Source organism: Mesocricetus auratus, unplaced genomic scaffold, assembly GCF_017639785.1.
Source record: "Mesocricetus auratus isolate SY011 unplaced genomic scaffold, BCM_Maur_2.0 Super-Scaffold_100018, whole genome shotgun sequence".
In the NCBI taxonomy this organism is placed as follows: Eukaryota; Metazoa; Chordata; class Mammalia; order Rodentia; family Cricetidae; genus Mesocricetus; species Mesocricetus auratus.
In genome coordinates, this window is record NW_024429199.1 from 44,289,462 (window position 1) to 44,307,956 (window position 18,495).

At 49.5% G+C, this 18,495-nt stretch overlaps 1 long non-coding RNA gene across 1 annotated transcript; it reads right to left on the reverse strand.

Annotated features, from left to right (window-relative positions):
• Window positions 1-4,814: 4,814 nt before the first annotated feature.
• LOC121132833 lies at window positions 4,815-10,990 on the reverse strand. Its single transcript, XR_005869483.1, has 3 exons — window positions 10,697-10,990; window positions 10,348-10,435; window positions 4,815-4,963 (listed from the first exon to the last, which is right to left on the reverse strand). It is a non-coding gene; the product is annotated as an uncharacterized LOC121132833 (long non-coding RNA).
• Window positions 10,991-18,495: the final 7,505 nt, after the last annotated feature.

An 18,495-nucleotide genomic window follows, 5' to 3' on the forward strand; every position in this document is an offset into this window, starting at 1 on the left:
CCTTCAGTGATTGTTCTCATTGCACAGGCCTCTTACATCTTTCTGCCTGTAGGGGAAAGATCGCATACCCAAGATACTGTCCATGCCCAGGGCGTGGACAGGGGTATGTGAGACAGGTGAGGAATAAAAGGGGAAGAGAAAGTAAATCCCTCTCTCTTGGATCCTGGCTGCGGTGGGGATCATAGAGCGCCTCCCAGGAAGTGATTTCTATATTCAATAAAGTATCTTAGGCATTCTTTTCAAGTAGTGCTGCTTCCTGTTTCTCTAAGCTTATCCAAGGACCATGTCATCTGCTGAGAGATCCTTGGGTGTCTTTCTTTCCTATGTGCGTCTTGCTGGTGTATTTTCCTTGTCTTACTGGTCTGAGACGTAGAGCACAGTACTGAGCAAGAGATATGGCAGTGGGCATCTTTGCCTTGTTCCTGGTTTTAGGGGAGATGCTCTCGGCTTCCCATTTAGTACAATGGCATGTGTGTGGGTGTGCATGTAGAGCTCTGAGGACAACCTCCTTGGTTGCTATCCACTTTCTTTTCTGAAACAGCTTCTTTCACTGGTCTGGATCTCACTGTGTAGGCAAGGCTGGCTCACTGCAGATAAGGCTGGCTCACTGCAGATAAGGCTGGCTCACTGCAGATAAGGCTGGCTCACTGCAGATAAGGCTGGCTCACTGTAGGCAAGGCTGGCTCACTGCAGGTAAGGATGTCTCTCTCACTGCAGGTAAGGATGGCTCACTGCAGGCAAGGCTGGCTCACTGCAGGTAAGGATGTCTCTCTCACTGCAGGTAAGGATGGCTCACTGCAGGCAAGGATGGCTCACTGCAGGTAAGGATGGCTCACTGCAGGCAAGGCTGGCTCACTGCAGGTAAGGATGTCTCTCTCACTGCAGGTAAGGATGGCTCACTGCAGATAAGGATGTCTCACTGCAGGTAAGGATGGCTCACTGCAGGCAAGGATGGCTCACTGCAGGTAAGGATGGCTCACTGCAGGTAAGGATGTCTCTCTCACTGCAGGTAAGGATGGCTCACTGCAGGCAAGGCTGACTCACTGCAGGTAAGGAAGTCTCACTGCAGGTAAGGATGTCTCTCTCACTGCAGATAAGGCTGGCTCACTGCAGATAAGGCTGGCTCACTGCAGATAAGGCTGGCTCACTGCAGGTAAGGATGTCTCACTGCATGTAAGGCTGACTCACTGCAGGTAAGGATGTCTCACTGCATGTAAGGCTGACTCACTGCAGGTAAGGATGCCTCTCTCACTGCAGGCAAGGCTGGCTCACTGCAGGCTGGCCAGCCAGTGAGCCCCAAGAACTGCCTGTCATCTCCACAGTGCTTGTAACACAAGAGTGTTTCCACCAGGCCCAGCTTTTCTGATAGTTGGGCCTCAGTCATCATGCTTGCACAGTAAGTATTTTATCCATGCGCTATCATCGTCCCAGTGCCAAATCATTTTAACTTTAAAATGCTCTTCAAATCTGACAGGACAGCTCTTTTGTAGAAAAGATCAATATTTTCCTTATCATTGTTTATTCTTAATTATGCAATTTTCCAGATAAATATTATGTTAACTTTGTTTAGTTAAAAAAAAATCAACAACCCAGCAGTGGGGACTTGAGGGTGGCTCATTATACTGCAGAGGGCCTGGGTGTTTGCAGCATCCTTTAACTCCAGCTCCAGGGGGAGCCTCTGGTCTCTGCAGGTACCTGCACTCATGTGCACACACCCACAGAGACAAAATTAAAAATAAACTTAGCATTAAACTTTGTGTGTGGTTAGTAGAAAAATCACAATCATTTAGGGGAAAAACATTTTTAGATTACTTTAATACTCATTATTTCAACTCATAAGTGTTTTATTTCTCAATTTAGGCTGCTCAGTTTTGTCATTCAATGAATGCGTGCACATATAAAGTCTATGTATGTGCATACATGTTTGTGTGTATTATGTGCATGTTCCACGCAATTGCTGCTATTATTTTTGCTAGTCGCTAGTTTGCTTATTAGGTTTATTTAGTTTGTGCTTGTGGGTACACATGTGTCTGGGCATGCACATGCCATAGCACGGGTGTGGAGGTCAGAGAACAGCTTGCAGGGGTTGTTTTTTTCTTCCACTCTGTGGACCGTGGGAATTGAACTCAGCTTGTCAGGCTTTGGCAATGAGCCAGTCCACCAGACCTCAAGTTACTTGTCACTTATTGTAGCTGGGAGCTAGAGGCATCATTACTGATCTTAGCTGGTTGCTAGAACATGTGGTGATGTCTAAGAATCTCCTGCTTGACCATTGTTCATCATGATATGTCCCTGTCATCTTTACTTGGCTTTCTATGTCTTCCTTAATCAACAGTTATGGGATAGTCTCTTGATCAGTAATTCTACTCCATGAGCCCCAGGATACTTTACGGGATGCTACATTGTACAGAGGGAGAACATAGAACCCAAACATCAAAGTACCCACACCTTGTGATTATATTTTGTTTTAACAATGGTTGGGCAACTGAGTAGAGCCACAGATACACCACATCTCTCATTTCTGAGAATAAAACAGTCACTGCCACGCCTTCACTGAGGGAGAAATGAGCACCAGTACCACACTGTAACACACAGTCATCAACATTTCAACATCATAACAATATCACCCTTCTGTGATCTGTAATTCACCCCATAAGTGATCTCCCCAGAGCCTTGTTTTGCCATATAAGGACGTGACTTATGTGAGAGCAAGACAGGGACAGAGGGTTGACCAGTTGACCAACCTCCTGAGCTGCTTTCCAAGCTGTTTTCTGAGCACACTGCCAGCACAGTGTTGGGACATGCTGCAGTGATGGCCCTCACCTCAGGAGAGTCCATAAGGGCAACACGAACATGCATGAGCCCCATTATGGGAGCCCCCTATGTCTGAGGGGGCATGGGCAGGTAGCTGGAACTAGTGGTCTTTCACAGCAACACACCCTGGCAAAGACTTGTGTTTTTAAGAAAAATATCTTTGAAGTGTTCTGCAAACATATAGGAGGTGGGGCTTTCATCCAATCCTCTGCGGGGAGTCAGCTTTACAAAGTGTCTGCTGTGTGTCCAGAGGTCAAAGCCCAATGACACGGACCCCTGCATCATCAACTTGAAAAGCTTTTATGCTCCTCAGATGTTTCCATTGATGGTGTAACTTGGAAGCTCTCTAGGGGCAATGCCCTGGGGTAGGAAAGCAACCAGCCCACCACACCCCAGGACTGAGGACCACCTGCTATCATCCATAACCTGCAGGATTTCCATCAGGGGTGATGGGGGGTACAGGCTCAAGAGTGCGTAATGAGCTTGCTATGACCCAAGATGGAGAATTAGGCGTGGAGAGCCTTGTGTTAGAAGTGGAACTTCACGAGCTCAACAGTGTGGCCCTGTGCAACTCAAGACACAGCATAACCCAATGCACACACAGACACAGCATGGCCTTTCATACCTGCATACCTTCACACATCATGTCCACACATAACCATAGATACCGAGTTTGGACTTTTAGTGATCTAGTTTATTGTAAACTATTCAGCTAGTCCAAACTTCAGCCTATCCTTTTTATTCTTTTTTTCTGGGAAAGAAAAGTCCCTTCCCTTCATTAGTGAGGCCAGAGGGGTTGGGAGAATAATATAGAAGGAGAGAAGAGACTACAAGAGGAAATGCCATGGTACTACTGAGGTGTTCATGGCTTTATTCCAGTCACAGGTGACAAAAGACAAACACTCTTGTCCTTGACCCCTCTGGCCTTGATACCACCAAAGTCCTTATCCTGACCCAATGGTCCAGCCTGTCCTGGAGTGGGGGTTGGGGTAACAGTATGGTACCCATGCAGGATTACACACCCAACTGGCTCATGGGGGCAGTGACTCACGTCCATCATTCCGAGTAGGGATTGGATGCCTGGGTGGATAACCAAAGGGAACCTTGCAACATCTCCTACAAGTGTGCATTGTTGAGATGGGGCCAGGAGGACATAGGCAGCGCAGTTCAGGATGAATCGCTCTAAACCCAATAGACTCCCTTCCACGGGATGCTTCCGAACTACAAGGACAGGGTGCTCTGGGCAGCGCTGTCATCTCCTGGACCTCCGTCTCCTGGGAGAGCAGGGATGCTGTTCTACATGGCTGCACAGCATGGTCCTCAGGGCCTGGGATCCCACAGGCAGTGAACCCACATTCCCATCCCTCTGTGTGCTCTTCCCCTCACCCCATCCCTTCCCCTGGGTGGCACTCCTTGTGACGAGGCGCCCTCGCTATTCAGGCCATGGAAGTCCTGGGAAGACTTTACAAGGTTTGCTGGAGGACCGAGGCAAAGTCTCAGTCGGCAAAGCACTGGCAAGTGTGAGGACCTGAGTGTGGATCTCCAGATCCCAGGCAAGAAGCTGGGCGTGGCAGCACATGCTCCTGGGTCCAGGGATGCCAGGGACACAGAGATGGAGACGGGAAGATCTCCGAAGTTCCTGCCCTGCTAGCCTCGCATACGTGATGAAACTACAGGTCAGTGAGAGAGAGGACCGTGTTTCAAACAAAAGGTGGAAGACAGGACCTCCACATGCATGTGTATGTAAACACATGGTGGCCTGGGGTTGGTGGCGCACGCCTTTAATCCCAGCAGTGGGGAGGCAGAGGCAGGCGGATCTCTGAGAGTTCGAGGCCAGCCTGGTCTACAGAGGGAGTTCCAGGACAGTCTCCAAAACAATACAGAGAAACCCTGTCTCGAAAAACAACAAACAAACAAAGAAAAACACACGGTGTACATACACTTGTGCATGCACACAGCACACACATACACACATGTACATACACACATGGGGGGAGGGGGAATGACTTTATTAGAATAAGGACAGTATTTAAAGATAATCTCACTCATAGGAGTGCCTGAAGAGGGTGAAACTGGGATCGGAGCCACGAACACTGCTTGGTGCCATGTCCTTTTCTCCTTGAGGACTTTTTTATCCTTTCAGGGCTTGCTGGTGGAGGGGAAAGGGAAGGTTTCAGAAAGCTGAACTGAAACAGTATAAACAAGCTGGAAAGCAGACCATGGCGACGGAAGGGGCTAAAGGGAAAGACCCAGGAGGCAGCAAAGGCAACGCAGCACCGTGGGGTGCAAGCATTAGGGGAGCCCACCCCACTGCTGCAGCGCAGGGAGGGGCTGCTGCCCACAGCGCTCACCCATGTGGAGCCTCAGCACTCGCTCACCCATGTGGAGCCTCAGCGCTCACCCATGTGGAGCCTCGCATGCTTGTCCCAGCAGGCAGGGTTCAGAGCACAGTGGGCAGCATGAGCTGCTCATGTTTGTCCAGAGAGGCCGGTGAGAAATAAAATCTGAACTCAAGAAAGTAGATATCAAGAAAACAAATGGTCCGATTAAATAATAGGGTACAGATCTAAGCCGGGAATTCTCCAAAGAGGAACTCAGATGGCTGAGACACACTTAAAGAAATGTTCAGTATCCTCACCCATGAGGAAAATGCAAATCAAAACTGCTTTGAGATGCCATCTTAACTAAACCTGTCGGAATGGCTAAGATCAATAACACAAATGACAGCTCATGCAGGTGAGGAGCTTGGGGAATATTCTTTCACTGCTGTTGGGAGTGCACACTTGTACAGTCACTGTGGAAATCAATATGGTGGTTCCCCAGAAAACTGGGAATAAGTCTACCTCAAGACCTGTCTATACCACTCCTGGGCATATACCCAAAGGCATTCCACCATACCACAAGGACTCTTGCTCAACTATGTTCATAGCTGCTTTATTCACAACAGCCAGAAACTGGAAGCAACTTACATGTCCCTCAACCAAAGAATGGATAAAGAAAATGTGGTACATTTACACAATGGAGTATTTACTCAGCTGTTAAAAAAGATGGCATCATGAAATTTGCAGACAAATGGATGAAACCAGAAAAAAAATAATCCTGAGTGAGGTAACCCAGAGCCAGAAAGACAAATATAGTATGTATTCACTTATAAGTGGGTGTTAGCCGTTAAGTAAATGATAAACAAGCTACAGTCTGAAGGCCCAGAGAGGTTAGGCAAAGAAGAGGGCTCTAGGGGAGCACATGAATACCCCTGGGAAGGGAAAATAGAATAGATTTTTGTGGGTGGACTGGGGGGTGGGCATGGGAGCAGGAGGGATCAAAGGAAGAGGAGAGATGGGATGGAGATAGAGAATACAAGGAGAGATGGCTGGAACTAGGGAGCACTTGGGGGTCCAAGTAGACCTAATGCAGGGGAAACTTACTAGAATTTATGGGGGTGACTCCTAGTAATGGGGGACATGGAGTCTGAACTGGCCATGTCTTGTAGCCAGGCAAGGCTTCCAGGGGTGGGACTGGGTTTCATTTAGCTGAGTTGTTGGTTGAGAGGGTCCTGTGGAGATCCCCAAACAACCCAGGCTGATGCTGGGACAGAGGGTTACTCTCTGCAGACTGACGGCAGAGGCCCCATTGCAGAGAGGACAACATCCAAACAGCTCAATGGATGTGGAGAGGTTGAGGTGGTGCCTACCCGGAACCTTCACCCCAAGTTCTAGTCTCTTTGGTTCCGGACGGTACTCTGCAGACTAGGGAAAGAGAAACCTGGACGCCAACCCAGCCACAAAACCTTCGACCTACAATCTGTCCCAACTGGGGCAATTGCGGCACGGAACTCGTGGGAGTGGCCAAATGATGTCTGATTTAACCTGAGGCTCATTCCAAGAGAGGGAGCTCGTGCCTGACACTGCCTGGATGGCCAGGAACCTGAGACTAGATAGACCAGAGTCCTAGGGTAGAACAAAATATGCCTTGTCAACAACAACAACAACAAAACCCGAAGACATGACTGCTAATGGTATTCTGCTATAATCACAGTTTGGTGCCTTGTCCAGTCATCGTCCGAGAGGCTTCCTCCGGCAGCTGATGGAAACAGATGCAGAGATCCACAGCCAGACGTGGCCGAGAAAGAGTGTAAACTGGATGTCTCCATTGGACTCACAGAGACTGAAGCAGCAAGCGTGGGGCTGCATTGGGCCTGTGCCAGGCCCTCTGTGTTCACGTTGTTGTGCCAGACCCTCCGTGTTCACGTTGTTGCTGTTAGCGTGGTGTTTTGTGGGACTCCCACCCGGGGGAGCAGATGTGTCTCTGACTCTTTTGCCTGCTCTTGGGACTTTTTTCCTCCTGCTGTGTTGCCTTGTCCAGTCTTGTTGCAAGGGCTTTGGCCTTGTCTTGGTGTATTTTGTTGTATTGCATTTGGTTCTTGTCACTTGGGGGGCCTGTTCTTTTCTGAACAGAGATGGAGGAGGAAGGGAAGTGAGTCTGAGAGAGAGGTTGTAGGAGTGAAGGGAGGGAAGTTGTATTGGGGTGTATTGTATGAGAGAAGACTCTATTTTCAATTTTAAAAAAAGAAGAAAAAGAAATAAAATCTGATGTTTCATTTTGAAAAGTGCCTAGAGTCAACTTAGGTCCAGCTACAAATGAACAGGAAATACTGGATCCCAGCTAATGCCTGCTAGTTCAACTAACTCCCTCCTGCTAATTCTGCTAAGATTCCTTCCCCACCCAAAACAGAAGGATAGAGTGGGAAATTACTATCAGCCCAGCTTGCCTTCCAGGCCACACACCAGAGAGTCTTTAAAATGACTGGTGCAAGGTGCACAACTAAACCCATGTGTGTTTTCTGTTGAGAAAAAGACAAACATGAGCAACAGAAAGAAAGGTGAGACCCAGGTGATGTGGAGGACACACACACACACCACACACACCACACACACCACACACACACACACACAACACACACATACACACCACACACACACACACAACACACACACTCACACACACAACACACACTCACACACACACAACACACACTGACACACACATACACACACCACACTCACACACAACACACACACTCAAATACCACACACACGTACACTCACACACGCTCACACACATGCACACACACCACACATTCACACACACCACACACACACAACACACACGCGCGTGTGCACACACATGCATACATGTGCGCACAATAATTTTAAATTAAAAAGTAACTTTTAATACAATGAAGAGTCACAGATTTAGGGATCTCTCTGTCTCTCTCTGTCTCTCTGTCTCTGTCTCTGTCTGTCTGTCTCTGTCTGTCTGCCTCTCTCTAGATGAAAGTCTTCAACCAAGATGAAAATCCTGAGCCCCAGCAGGAAAGGGGTCTCGCCCCTGGCTCGGCAGCTCTTGGAAAGTTTTATCAGACAGTAGAGCATGTGTGAGCAGAGCCAGAGGAGACACTGTCCCACTGCCACCTGACCTGTGTGACTTGGGGACCCCACTGGGGAAGTGAGCACAGGATTCCTTCACTCCTTGTCCCTGCTCCCTTCACTGTCAACCCTGGACTGCTTGGAGGCAGAGGACTCAGGGCCTTGAAGGAGTCCAAGCTACGGAGCTGGGCATCCAGTTAGAGGCGGTTCCTCCTGGCTGCTGAGCCTGTGTGCTGGGGAGGGAGTGACAGCCTGTTGCTGAGAGCCTGGGGGGGGGCATCATCCTCCTTAGCTGTCCTGTACAGCCACATCAGACTCCTCAAGGAAAAGCTGCTGGAAACCCCTGAACTCATGGACATAGGTAAGATCTGTCTAGACCGTATATCTAGATTAGCCTGAATTAATTACAGTGATGACAAGCCTTTTTTGTAATTGGATTTTTATGCCTGATGAAGCAATCGCCCAGGATGACCCCTGAAGTAATGAGGAGCTATTAAAGACCACAAAAGTTGGCACTGTAAACCTGGCCAAGAACCTGTGGTTGGCATGGCCACGGGCCCTAGGGAAGAACTCATTGTTACTGGTCTAGCTAAGTGGGCGCTCTGTCAGACTCACCTCTAGACGCTTACCTTCCTAAAAATAGACTGGTTTGGCTCTCACCCTGCTCCAGAGCAGCTTTTTATTGCAGAAAGCAGTGGTTAACAGGGAGACTCGCGGTTGGTCAAGGTATGGGGAAGAAGGGCATGTGAAGCCTTTGGCCCTGAAAGGAACATCTCTATCACGCATGTCTCTGCATACGCAAGAAGGCTCAGGGAATATGGAGGAGGAGGGTGGGGCACTTCTGTGAAATGGTGTCTTTGGGCCATCATATAGTAGTTGAAGTCATGAATTCACGGCTGGGTTACCCATGGAAGGCCTGTACAAGACTGGGCCAGTCAACTTTACATCATGGAAAGGGGAAGGGCCTCAGGAAACTCCACTCCTCTCTGAGGGACTGTAGCCAGTTAATGGTGGCTGGGGGAAGGGCCGTCCCTGTCTTGAGTGGTTAGATACTGATGAGTTATCCATGTGTCAGCAAATACCCTCCCACCTGGGCTCACACACACAAACACACACACACACACACACACACACCATGAAAGTAGGAGGGTAACTTTTAATTTTGCTGTCTGGTTTGGGACCCAGAAGGGACCAAGTTAGTCTGGCAGACAGACAGACTCTCAGCCCCTGACAAATGATCTGTTATTGACATTCTGAAAACAATATCTGGGATATTTCATCTGCTAGGAACTTTCTTTAGATAAATGCTGTGCCCTCCTGGATGGTTTTGTGAGTTCTAAGATACCATGGATCATATGAGAACAAACCCAGATCTGGAAGTGATAGCCCACACCTGCAATTCCAGCACTCAGGAGGCAGAGATGAGGGAATTGTCTGAGTTCACGGTTAGTCTGGATTACATATCAAGTTCCAGGACAACCGGCGCCGTATAACAAGACCCTTTCTCAAGAAACAGCAACAGACAGAACAAAGGGAGGCTGGAGAAATTGTTTGGTGAAAGGCTTGCTGTCTGAGCACAAGGATCCTAGTCCAAATTCCAGAAGTAATGAAAAATTGCTGGGCATAGGGGTGCACATTTGCTCCCCAGGACTGGGGAGCAGAGATGAGTGGATCTCCGTGGACCTCTGGTGGTCAGCCATGCCTGCGCAGTGAGTTCCAGGCCAGTGAGCGACCCTGTCTCTAAAACAAAGGGAGTGCTTCCTCAAGAACAATGACTGTGGCCTCCACACAGGTTCACCTGTGCACATACATGTACCCACAAGAGCACACACCCTACCCCTCATGCACACACCAAAGCAAAACTGAAATGTGAAAAAAGATTTATGTAGAGATTTGTTGCATGCATTATCAAACCCTGGCCTCATGGGGTCAGAATCAGAGAATGACTTCTCAAGTGGGTCTCTTAGACTGAATTATTCGGGAGCCACAGTCTTCACCTCTACGTGATTTGCTTTTCTAGATGGTCTTGCCAGCACATGGTGAAAAGAACCTCAGCATTCCACACTAGTAGGGAGCGCACCAACATGAGGGCCATGATCCTACTTACATGCATCGCTGATGCTTTCCATGTGTCTGTCTCTTGCTGGGTCACGAGCTGTTCTGTCCATATGTGTGGTCAGTGCCCAACACTGTGCCTGAAATAAGGTCTGTCTGTAATACCTCCATCTTTCATGCTTCAGATCTACACACAGCAAGTTAGCTACAGCATAGTCAACCAGAGGCACATGAACACATTGCCCCTACATGGTTATCACTTGATACCCTTTATATAGTTTGACCAACTTTCTATCCCACCCCTGCGGTACTCCCGGTGACCAGAACTCCCTGGGTTTGATGTCTTTAGATTCTACATGCAAGTGAGATTGTGTTGTGTTTTTATTTCCGTATCTACTTACTGCAATGTTCTCCTGGTTTGCCCAGGTCTTCCCACTTGGCAGGATCTCATCCTTTTTGAAGACTGGGTAATACTCCATTAGACCTGGGTGCATGGACCGTATTTCACGGGTTTATTCATTTGTGGACTGGTAGGCTGGCCCCATGCCAGCGAGAGTAGGTTGTAATGCACGTGGGGTCTTCTTGCTTTCTCTCTCTGAGATGCTGATCTGATTTCCCTTGGATATTCATGCGCCCAAAGGTGGCACTGCTGGGCTAAGCTGCCTCTGAGGATCTGATGATGCGAGCCAATCAGAGGCTGTCTCCTTTTCCAGAGTGCATGCGTGTCAAGAGGGAAGCACACTTAGCAGTTTGAAGTTGAACCTGGAAGGGTCTCCCAGTGAGGCTAAGTCACTGCCTCCCCCTTGTGGTGGCAACTGAGTCTTGGCCAACCCCACAGGCAGCAAGAAGACCTGGCTGCAGAGGCAGCAGGGAGGCACCTCTGCTTGTGGACACCCAGCCTAAGGTCACCTGGGAAGGTGCCATAAGAAGAGTACGACTCCCAGGGAAGTCTGGTCTCCGGAAAGTCAGGAGACCAGCCTCCCTGGTGCTGATTTCCCATGATGTCACTCCAAGGAGCATAGACCCTAGGAAGTCAGGCCTCTGGAGCTGACTTACGCAGGGCACTGGGCTGTGATCCCGGGAGAACAGCCGTAGAGGGTCCTGTGGCAGCTGGGGGGGGGGTCACTGTCACCACCCTAGCTTCTCAGGGAAGAGTCAGGCTCAGCACCCTAAGCGTCACCCAGGCCTGCTGCCTTCATGCTAACCCTGTTATCACTTCCACAATTCAGGGCTCTACCGCTTATGCAACACAAGATGTGGACACTCCCTGGGCATCGGTGAGGACCTAGCAGAAGCACCCTGAGCCTTTGGGTAGAAAAGGCCCCCCCGTCCGTTCCCCCCCCCCCCCCGCCTTGACCAAGCACTTGCTACGCACAGTGGTAGTGACTTCCACGGTTTGAGTGTGACAGAAACCAGCACTGATTTCCCGGTGCTCTACGGTTCCATACACAGGTCTGTTCTTGCTGTGACTTAACAACTCTGGCGTATTTTCCCCCATGAGCAGAGAACTACTCACTATACGCCCCCTGCCAGTAGTCCTGCTCTGGAGTTGCGGAATCTAGGAAAATGGGGATGATGCGGATGCCATTCAATGCCACCACAGTTGACACGATATTGGAGACAGCTACTATAAACTAGCAGGCTGGGAGGACTCAGGAAGGAAAATAAGGAGAGAGGAAAGAAAGAAGGGGAGGGAAATAAAGGGGGAAGGGGGAAGGGGAGGGAAGAAAGAGGCGTACTGCTGGGCTCCTCTCATTTATCAGTAGTTCTGACACATCCCTCCGAGTGATTTCACCAGGGCAACAACCCCTTTCCTTGGTGTGTGTGTGTCAGACCGATGCCGCCGGGTTCCTTTTGATGAACATCCCGTTTGCTTCTGGTGTCTTTCTACCATTAGTATCCTTCTGTGTGAGCTTACATGCCAGGGTATACTCTGATTTGTTTACAGGACCAGTTTCCAGAGGTGGATGGATTGCCGGATCTAAATTAAGGACATTAATAGCCCCTGTGCATCCTACGCCATCTCGGAGAAACAGGTGTTTCTTCTGGGAAACTGAGGCACTAAGAGGCATCTGATTACCATATAGCAGCCATAGAGTTTTGGTAGCCTGTAGCTAGGTTGGGGGAGGGTGTAGGGGTCGTGTTCAAGATATGTGAGTCCAGCAAGTGGCTTCTTTGGCAGTCAAGTCTGTGGCAAAGCGTTCCTCTCATTCCCGAGGTTTCCCACGAGGGGGCGCAGCACACCCCACTCAACCTTCGGAAGTCACAGCTAGGGCCCTGGGTTCAGCCCGTTCACAGCGGGCAGCAGACCATTCCTATGTTGTAACGCGGTTAGGCGTTCTGGGACCTTAGAACAGGGCACCTTGACGCTGGAGCAGGGTGCAGCTAGGTAGTGCTTCCCGGAAGGGTACTGAAGGGCAGGCAGGTGCCGGTCTGGCAAAAGAGAAGGCAGGTGTGTGTGATTAGGAAAACAGGTGCGGAGGTGTGGTTTTGCGGGAAAGCCTTTTTCTTGCCCCAGCTTCCAGGCACTGGGTGGAGTCTGCTTCTGCCTGGGCGTCCACTTTGGGTCTGTGCTGGCTAGGTTTTGTCAACTGGACACTAGGTAGAGATACTGGAGAGGAGATAAGGAACCTCAGCCTAGGAATTGCCTCCCTTAGATTGCCTGTGGGCGTGTCTGGGGGCGTTTTCTTGATTGCTAATTGATGGAGGAGAGCCCGAGGTCAGTGCTTCCTGGGCAGGGGGGTGAAGCCAGTAAGTCACTTTCCTTCAGGGATTCGGCTCCTGCCTCTAGTTCCTACCCTGGCTTTCCATGATGGACTGTGTCCTGTAAGCAAAACAAACCCTTCCCCCACCCCCAAGTTGGTTTTGCTCCGTGTTTTTATCACAGCAACGGAAACCGAACTGGATCAGGACTTCTCTCCCTTTCTAGAAAAACCCATTTCCCACGTCATCTGGGAAATCCTTCCTGGCTGCGGATACTTACCGCTGACTCCTAGACAATACCTTGTCGCCATTTACAAGACAGGTTGTCCTCTGCTGGAGTGCCTGTCCCCTGTGCCCACAGAGCCCCGTCCTCTCTATACACGTTATCTACGGCCCAGGTCTATGCTAGAGACGTGAGCAGTAGTCCCATATGTTGCCCTGGGCATCCTGCAGGCCTCCGCTGTTGAAAATCTCTGGCACCGCTCTGAGGCTGTGCTAGGAATGTGGGTGCTCAAGAAACACCCTCTTCCTAGCTTTGTTATTGGGTTAGTTTTCCAGTTTGCAGTTTTCCCATGGTGGGGGCAGGCAGAGAACTGGCCTGCCCACAGAAAGAGGAAAGGGGTTTTCTCTGTCTACCAGCCCTGGCAAACTGTAAGCAACCTCTGTAAAGACTTCCCTGGGAAGATTTGGCTCGGGGAGCTTTGAGCTGGGTCTTACCTTAAGGATTTTTTGCTTTTCTTTTTCTTATTTATTTTTATGTGTACGGGTGTAAGTATGTGTACCATGTGTGTGCCTGGTGTTCAAAGAAACCAGAAGAGCGCATCAGACCCCCTGGAACTGGGGTTACAGGTGGCTGTGTGGTGCCCTGTCCTCTGGGACAGCAGCCAGTGCTCTCAACAACTGAGTCACCACCTGCCCAGGACCAATGATACACACTTGACGACGTTTCTGAGGTCTGGCCTCTTATCAACCTACTGAATTTGTCATTGAAGGTGATCGTTCTCTTTGATACAGACCTTGCAGTCTAAACAAAAGTTCCATTTTTGTTGTTGTTGTTGTTTTTTTTTATCTCAAGTTGTAACAGCTAAAACCAAACCCAAGCTTAGAGGAAGTTTTGATTAATTAAGGCAGAAGATACCTGAGCTAAGGTGTTTACTGGGGCCCTGAGGCTTGAAACCATGAGTTACCTAAATACTTTTCTGCCCTGGCTAAGAACTCCAGGGTTCCGAATTAGAAAAGGACTCACTCTGAGGGCCTGATCAATTCCAGGCTGACATTGTTTTAGGCTATTCTTTCTGTTGGTAGCCAATCTCAAGAGTGTCCTTGACACAAGAGCCAAGTGTCAGCTGGTTAGAGTCTGATTGCTGGTGTCTGAATCAGCACAGGTCCCCCAGGAAAGGCACCAAGAGAGTCACGTGACCAGTGTCACCTACCCAGCAGGGGAGAGGCTACTGCGCTCCTGTTCTTCCTGAACTGGCCCTTTGGCCTTGGCCTTGTTGGAGGTGGTTGTGTGGCACAAGCAGAGCTGCCCGGACCGGGAAGGCACAACCCTGGGAAGGCGTGTGAGGGAGGCAAGTCTTCCGCTCAGGAAGCACAGGTTCTGGGAAGGAGAGGGCCGTTGTATGGTGCCCCCGAGGGCACCAGGCTGGGATGGGAGTGTTACTGGGGTCTGGGTGAGAAGAGAGGTTGAGAGGCAAAGGTCACACTCCAGATGTTCTCATTAATTGCTGGCCGACGGGGCACAGGCTTGTTGGACGTGAGACGAGAGGATGCAATGAGAATTCTCCTGACTGGCCAGTTCCAGTTGGGTTGGCTGCACGGGCCAGGAAAGGGCATTTCAAGTATGTCACTGGTGACACGGAGTTGCTAGTGAGACCATTAAATATAAACACAAATCAAAGCAAACCCCAAATTTCTATTTCTGTTCACTTAAAAGATAAGAATCCACTGACAGCTGTGGGCGGGTCCTCAGAGATCAGAGCCAACGTTGTGACAGTTGGGTGACCCAAATCAGCCAACACTGACACAGCAGTGCTGAGGTGGAAACAGCCCGTTGTACAGACAGGGAAACTGAGCCTTTGAATCACAGAAGGATGGATTTGAAGACACAAGAATACATCTCGATAGTGTTTATAGGGAGTGGCGTAAAGTAGGCTTCCTTATAAATTCTAGAAACTCTACGATGGAAAACCTTGGAATTGAAGTTACGGAGTCACTAGATGGAAGAGGCTGAGCCAGCCTTGTTGTCTCCTCACCTGCCCGCGTGAGCCCTTGAAGGTCCTTCGTGGTTTTTGTCACCTTGGTGCCTGACATGGAGGGACCAAGAGCTCGTGCCGCCCCCACTGAGGCCAGGCAAGCCGCTGAGACTCGAGGTTGTGGGGCTGAAGCAGCAGAAGCAGGTCTGACTGGAAACTTTCTGTGCAGGAAGAACATGTTTGTCAGGGCGTGATGACTCTGAGCTGGGCCTGACCCAGATTTCAGGAAACTACGACCTTGCCCTCCTCTCCTGCCTGCTCTTTACAAACTACTGCGAGGTTGAACTGGGTTCTTGGGGCCAGGAAGCACTGCCAAATGCCGGGCTGGATCTGCGCCCGTTACAGGGCCAGCCGGATGGCATAGGGACCCCACCGGGCTTTTACCAGAACAGAATGAAGGATCATTGGGGTTGGGGGGCTGTCCTAGCGAGCACTTCAACACTGTCAGCTTCTCAGGGAAGCTGTATCTTTAAAATGGGAATGTGTGGAAGATGGGCTGTCACTCCCCAGGCCAGAATTCACCCCAGGAGTCACCAGGCTAGGGGTTAAATGCTTGTAATCAAAGGACAGTTCAAATGTTTCTGCAGAAGAATAAAACCACCCTAAACAACCATGGTCTGGTTCCCTCACAAATAGGAACCTGTGGTCCCAGCACTTAGGAGGTTGTGGCCAAAAGAATCTGAGGTTTTGGCTAGCCTGGGCTACTGTAAAAGACCCTGTCTCAAAACAAGTCTTAAACAAAGGATAGCAAATGACTTTTTGTTTTTGTTTTTTTCAAGATAGGGTTTCTCTGTGGCTTTGGAGTCTGTCCTGGAACTAGCTCTTGTAGACCAGGCTGGTCTCAAACTCACAGAGATCTGCCTGCCTCTGCTTCCCGAGTGCTGGGATTAAACAACAACAGCAAAAAAAAAAAAAATCCAAATTAAAAAGTAACTGGATATTTATGTAACTATACTTTATCACATGGGGCTTTTTCTTTCCTCTCGTGGTCATCATTTTTGGAGGGTGAGCACCGAGGTTCAGAATTCTGATGCAGTCTGAATTCTGGCTCTCTCTAACTCAGAAATCTCACATGTGCTCTTTAACGGGAGTACAAGCTGTAACTGAATGTAATCGAGAAGAAGCTTTCCTCTGTCCAGAAGATGACCCTGTGGCCACAGCATCCTGAGAGTCAATAGTCCCTACTGCGGACACCAAGTCCCTTTGAATTCAGCAGAGACCCCGAGGACAGCTGGTTCCCTGGACTGCCAGCCTCTTTCCTTAGATAGCTTCTCTCTGTCTCTCCCTCCACCTTCCTGGCTCTCCGAACTTTCCTGTTTAGTCTCCCATCTCAATGGTGTGCCCAGGGAGAGATGTTGCTTCCAGTGTGACCAACATAGTCACTGTGCTCCTGGGGGGTGGAGGGGTCTGTGTCGGAAACTTGCAGAGAATTACGCAAGGGAACTGTTGCTGTCAAATACAGAGTTTCAGAACCAAATAAGAGATACTTTGGAAACCAAGCTATACATACACCTTGGTATAATTTTGTTTTTAAATGCAAGTGTTTCCATGCTCTTTTTAAAAGTTATTTTATGTTTTGATTATGTGTTTGTGTGCTTGGTGGGGTGAGTTCAAAAGAGGGTGTCAGGTTCTTTAGAGCTGGAGTTGCAAGAGATAGTGAGTCACCTGGTGTGGGTGCTGGGAACTGAACTCAGGTCCATTGGAAGAGTAGAAAGCCCTCTTAACTGGTGAGCCATCTCTCCAGCCTCAATTACACATTGCTTGAGTATCGAATACTTGACATAGATTTGCTGATACACATAAGCATATGAATAAGCTAATTCAAGAATGTCAGTCTAGTCTTACCTCCCCATCAACAGCAGACACGTGAGGAACAGGGCTCTCTGCTTTACAAGTGTCTGCTCTCCTGAAATACCAGCAGGGACTCAAGCTTCCTGCCCAGGTCCTTAGCAAGAAGAGTTAGTTCCCTTTGGCTACTTTCCAGATGGGTGGGATTCTTGACAGCCAGAACCCAGTTTCTTCCGAGCTGGGAGGGGCTGGGTGCAGGCTGAGATGGCAGCTTCATTTTGGCTGTATGCCTCTGCCAGGTTAGGGTCAGGGCAGAACATATATACTCCCCTTGAGCCATCCAGATCATTGGCAGTGCTGGGGTTACCAGAAGAAAAATGAATCCACAAAACACAAGCAACAACAAAAACCCTGGTGCTCGCCCGCATAGCAGAGAGTTAACAAAGAGATGGCATGCGGAGTAAGCAGCCACAGCCTGAGAACAAGGCTGCACGCAGGGGTTGTTGCTGCGGGGTCATGGAGCTTCTGGATGCGCGTGCAGCCTGTGCGGACGCACTAAGGACGTGTGGTGTTAAGTGGCCGTGGGTCGCCGTAACTGGCTTTCTTAACTAAAGGTTGGGGTCACCCTATGCTTTGTGTTTCTCACATGGATCCGGGCATCTCCAACTGTAAACCCATCATTAAGACCGTCCTGGCTGGCAACCGGAAACGCCAATGTTCTTAGGGTATTTTGAGGCACATATTCCCGAAAGAAATGTGAAATGCCTGGAGCTGGAAGGGACTCTGGGAGAGAAGAATTTCAGAAGCTTTCTTGGAGCCGAAGAGGGAGAAACCGTGCCTACTCTCAGGCTTAATGTTTTTGGAAAACGGTGAAGGATACTCAGGGGAGAGGCTGTATGCTCTAGGTCAGCCCTGATGGCTTATGCTGTAGTGGCAGCTGTGCACAGAACCCTGGTGATCCTTTCCAGTCCTCCCCATAACAGGACGTCTTGAGGGAGCCTGGGTGGGTGTTGTTTTGGTCATAGAGAGGATTCAGAGGTGCTTATTCTGTTTCGTTTGAGGTAGGCTCTCATCTACCTAAGGCCAGCCTAGAACTTGTCATACACCTGAGAATGGCCTTGAACTTCTGATCCTGAGTGCTGGCATTACAGGTGTGCACCACCTCCACTGTTTTATGCAGTGCTAGGGGTTTATCCAAGGGCTTCCTGCATGCTAAGCAAGCATTCTGTCAGCTGAGCCCCAGAGAAGGTAGCATAGTGCCTCCAAGAGTGTTAGCCATGATTGATGATGTTGGAGAGTGGGGGAGACTTTCCTTATCCTGTGGTTAGAGAACCGTTGAAGAAATCGGATATTCTCTCTCCTTTCCCCTCTGTCTCTCCCTCTACTTCCTCCCCCCTTTCTGTGTATCTCAGGTAAGCCTTGAACCTGCACATAGCTGAGGGTGACTGTAAACT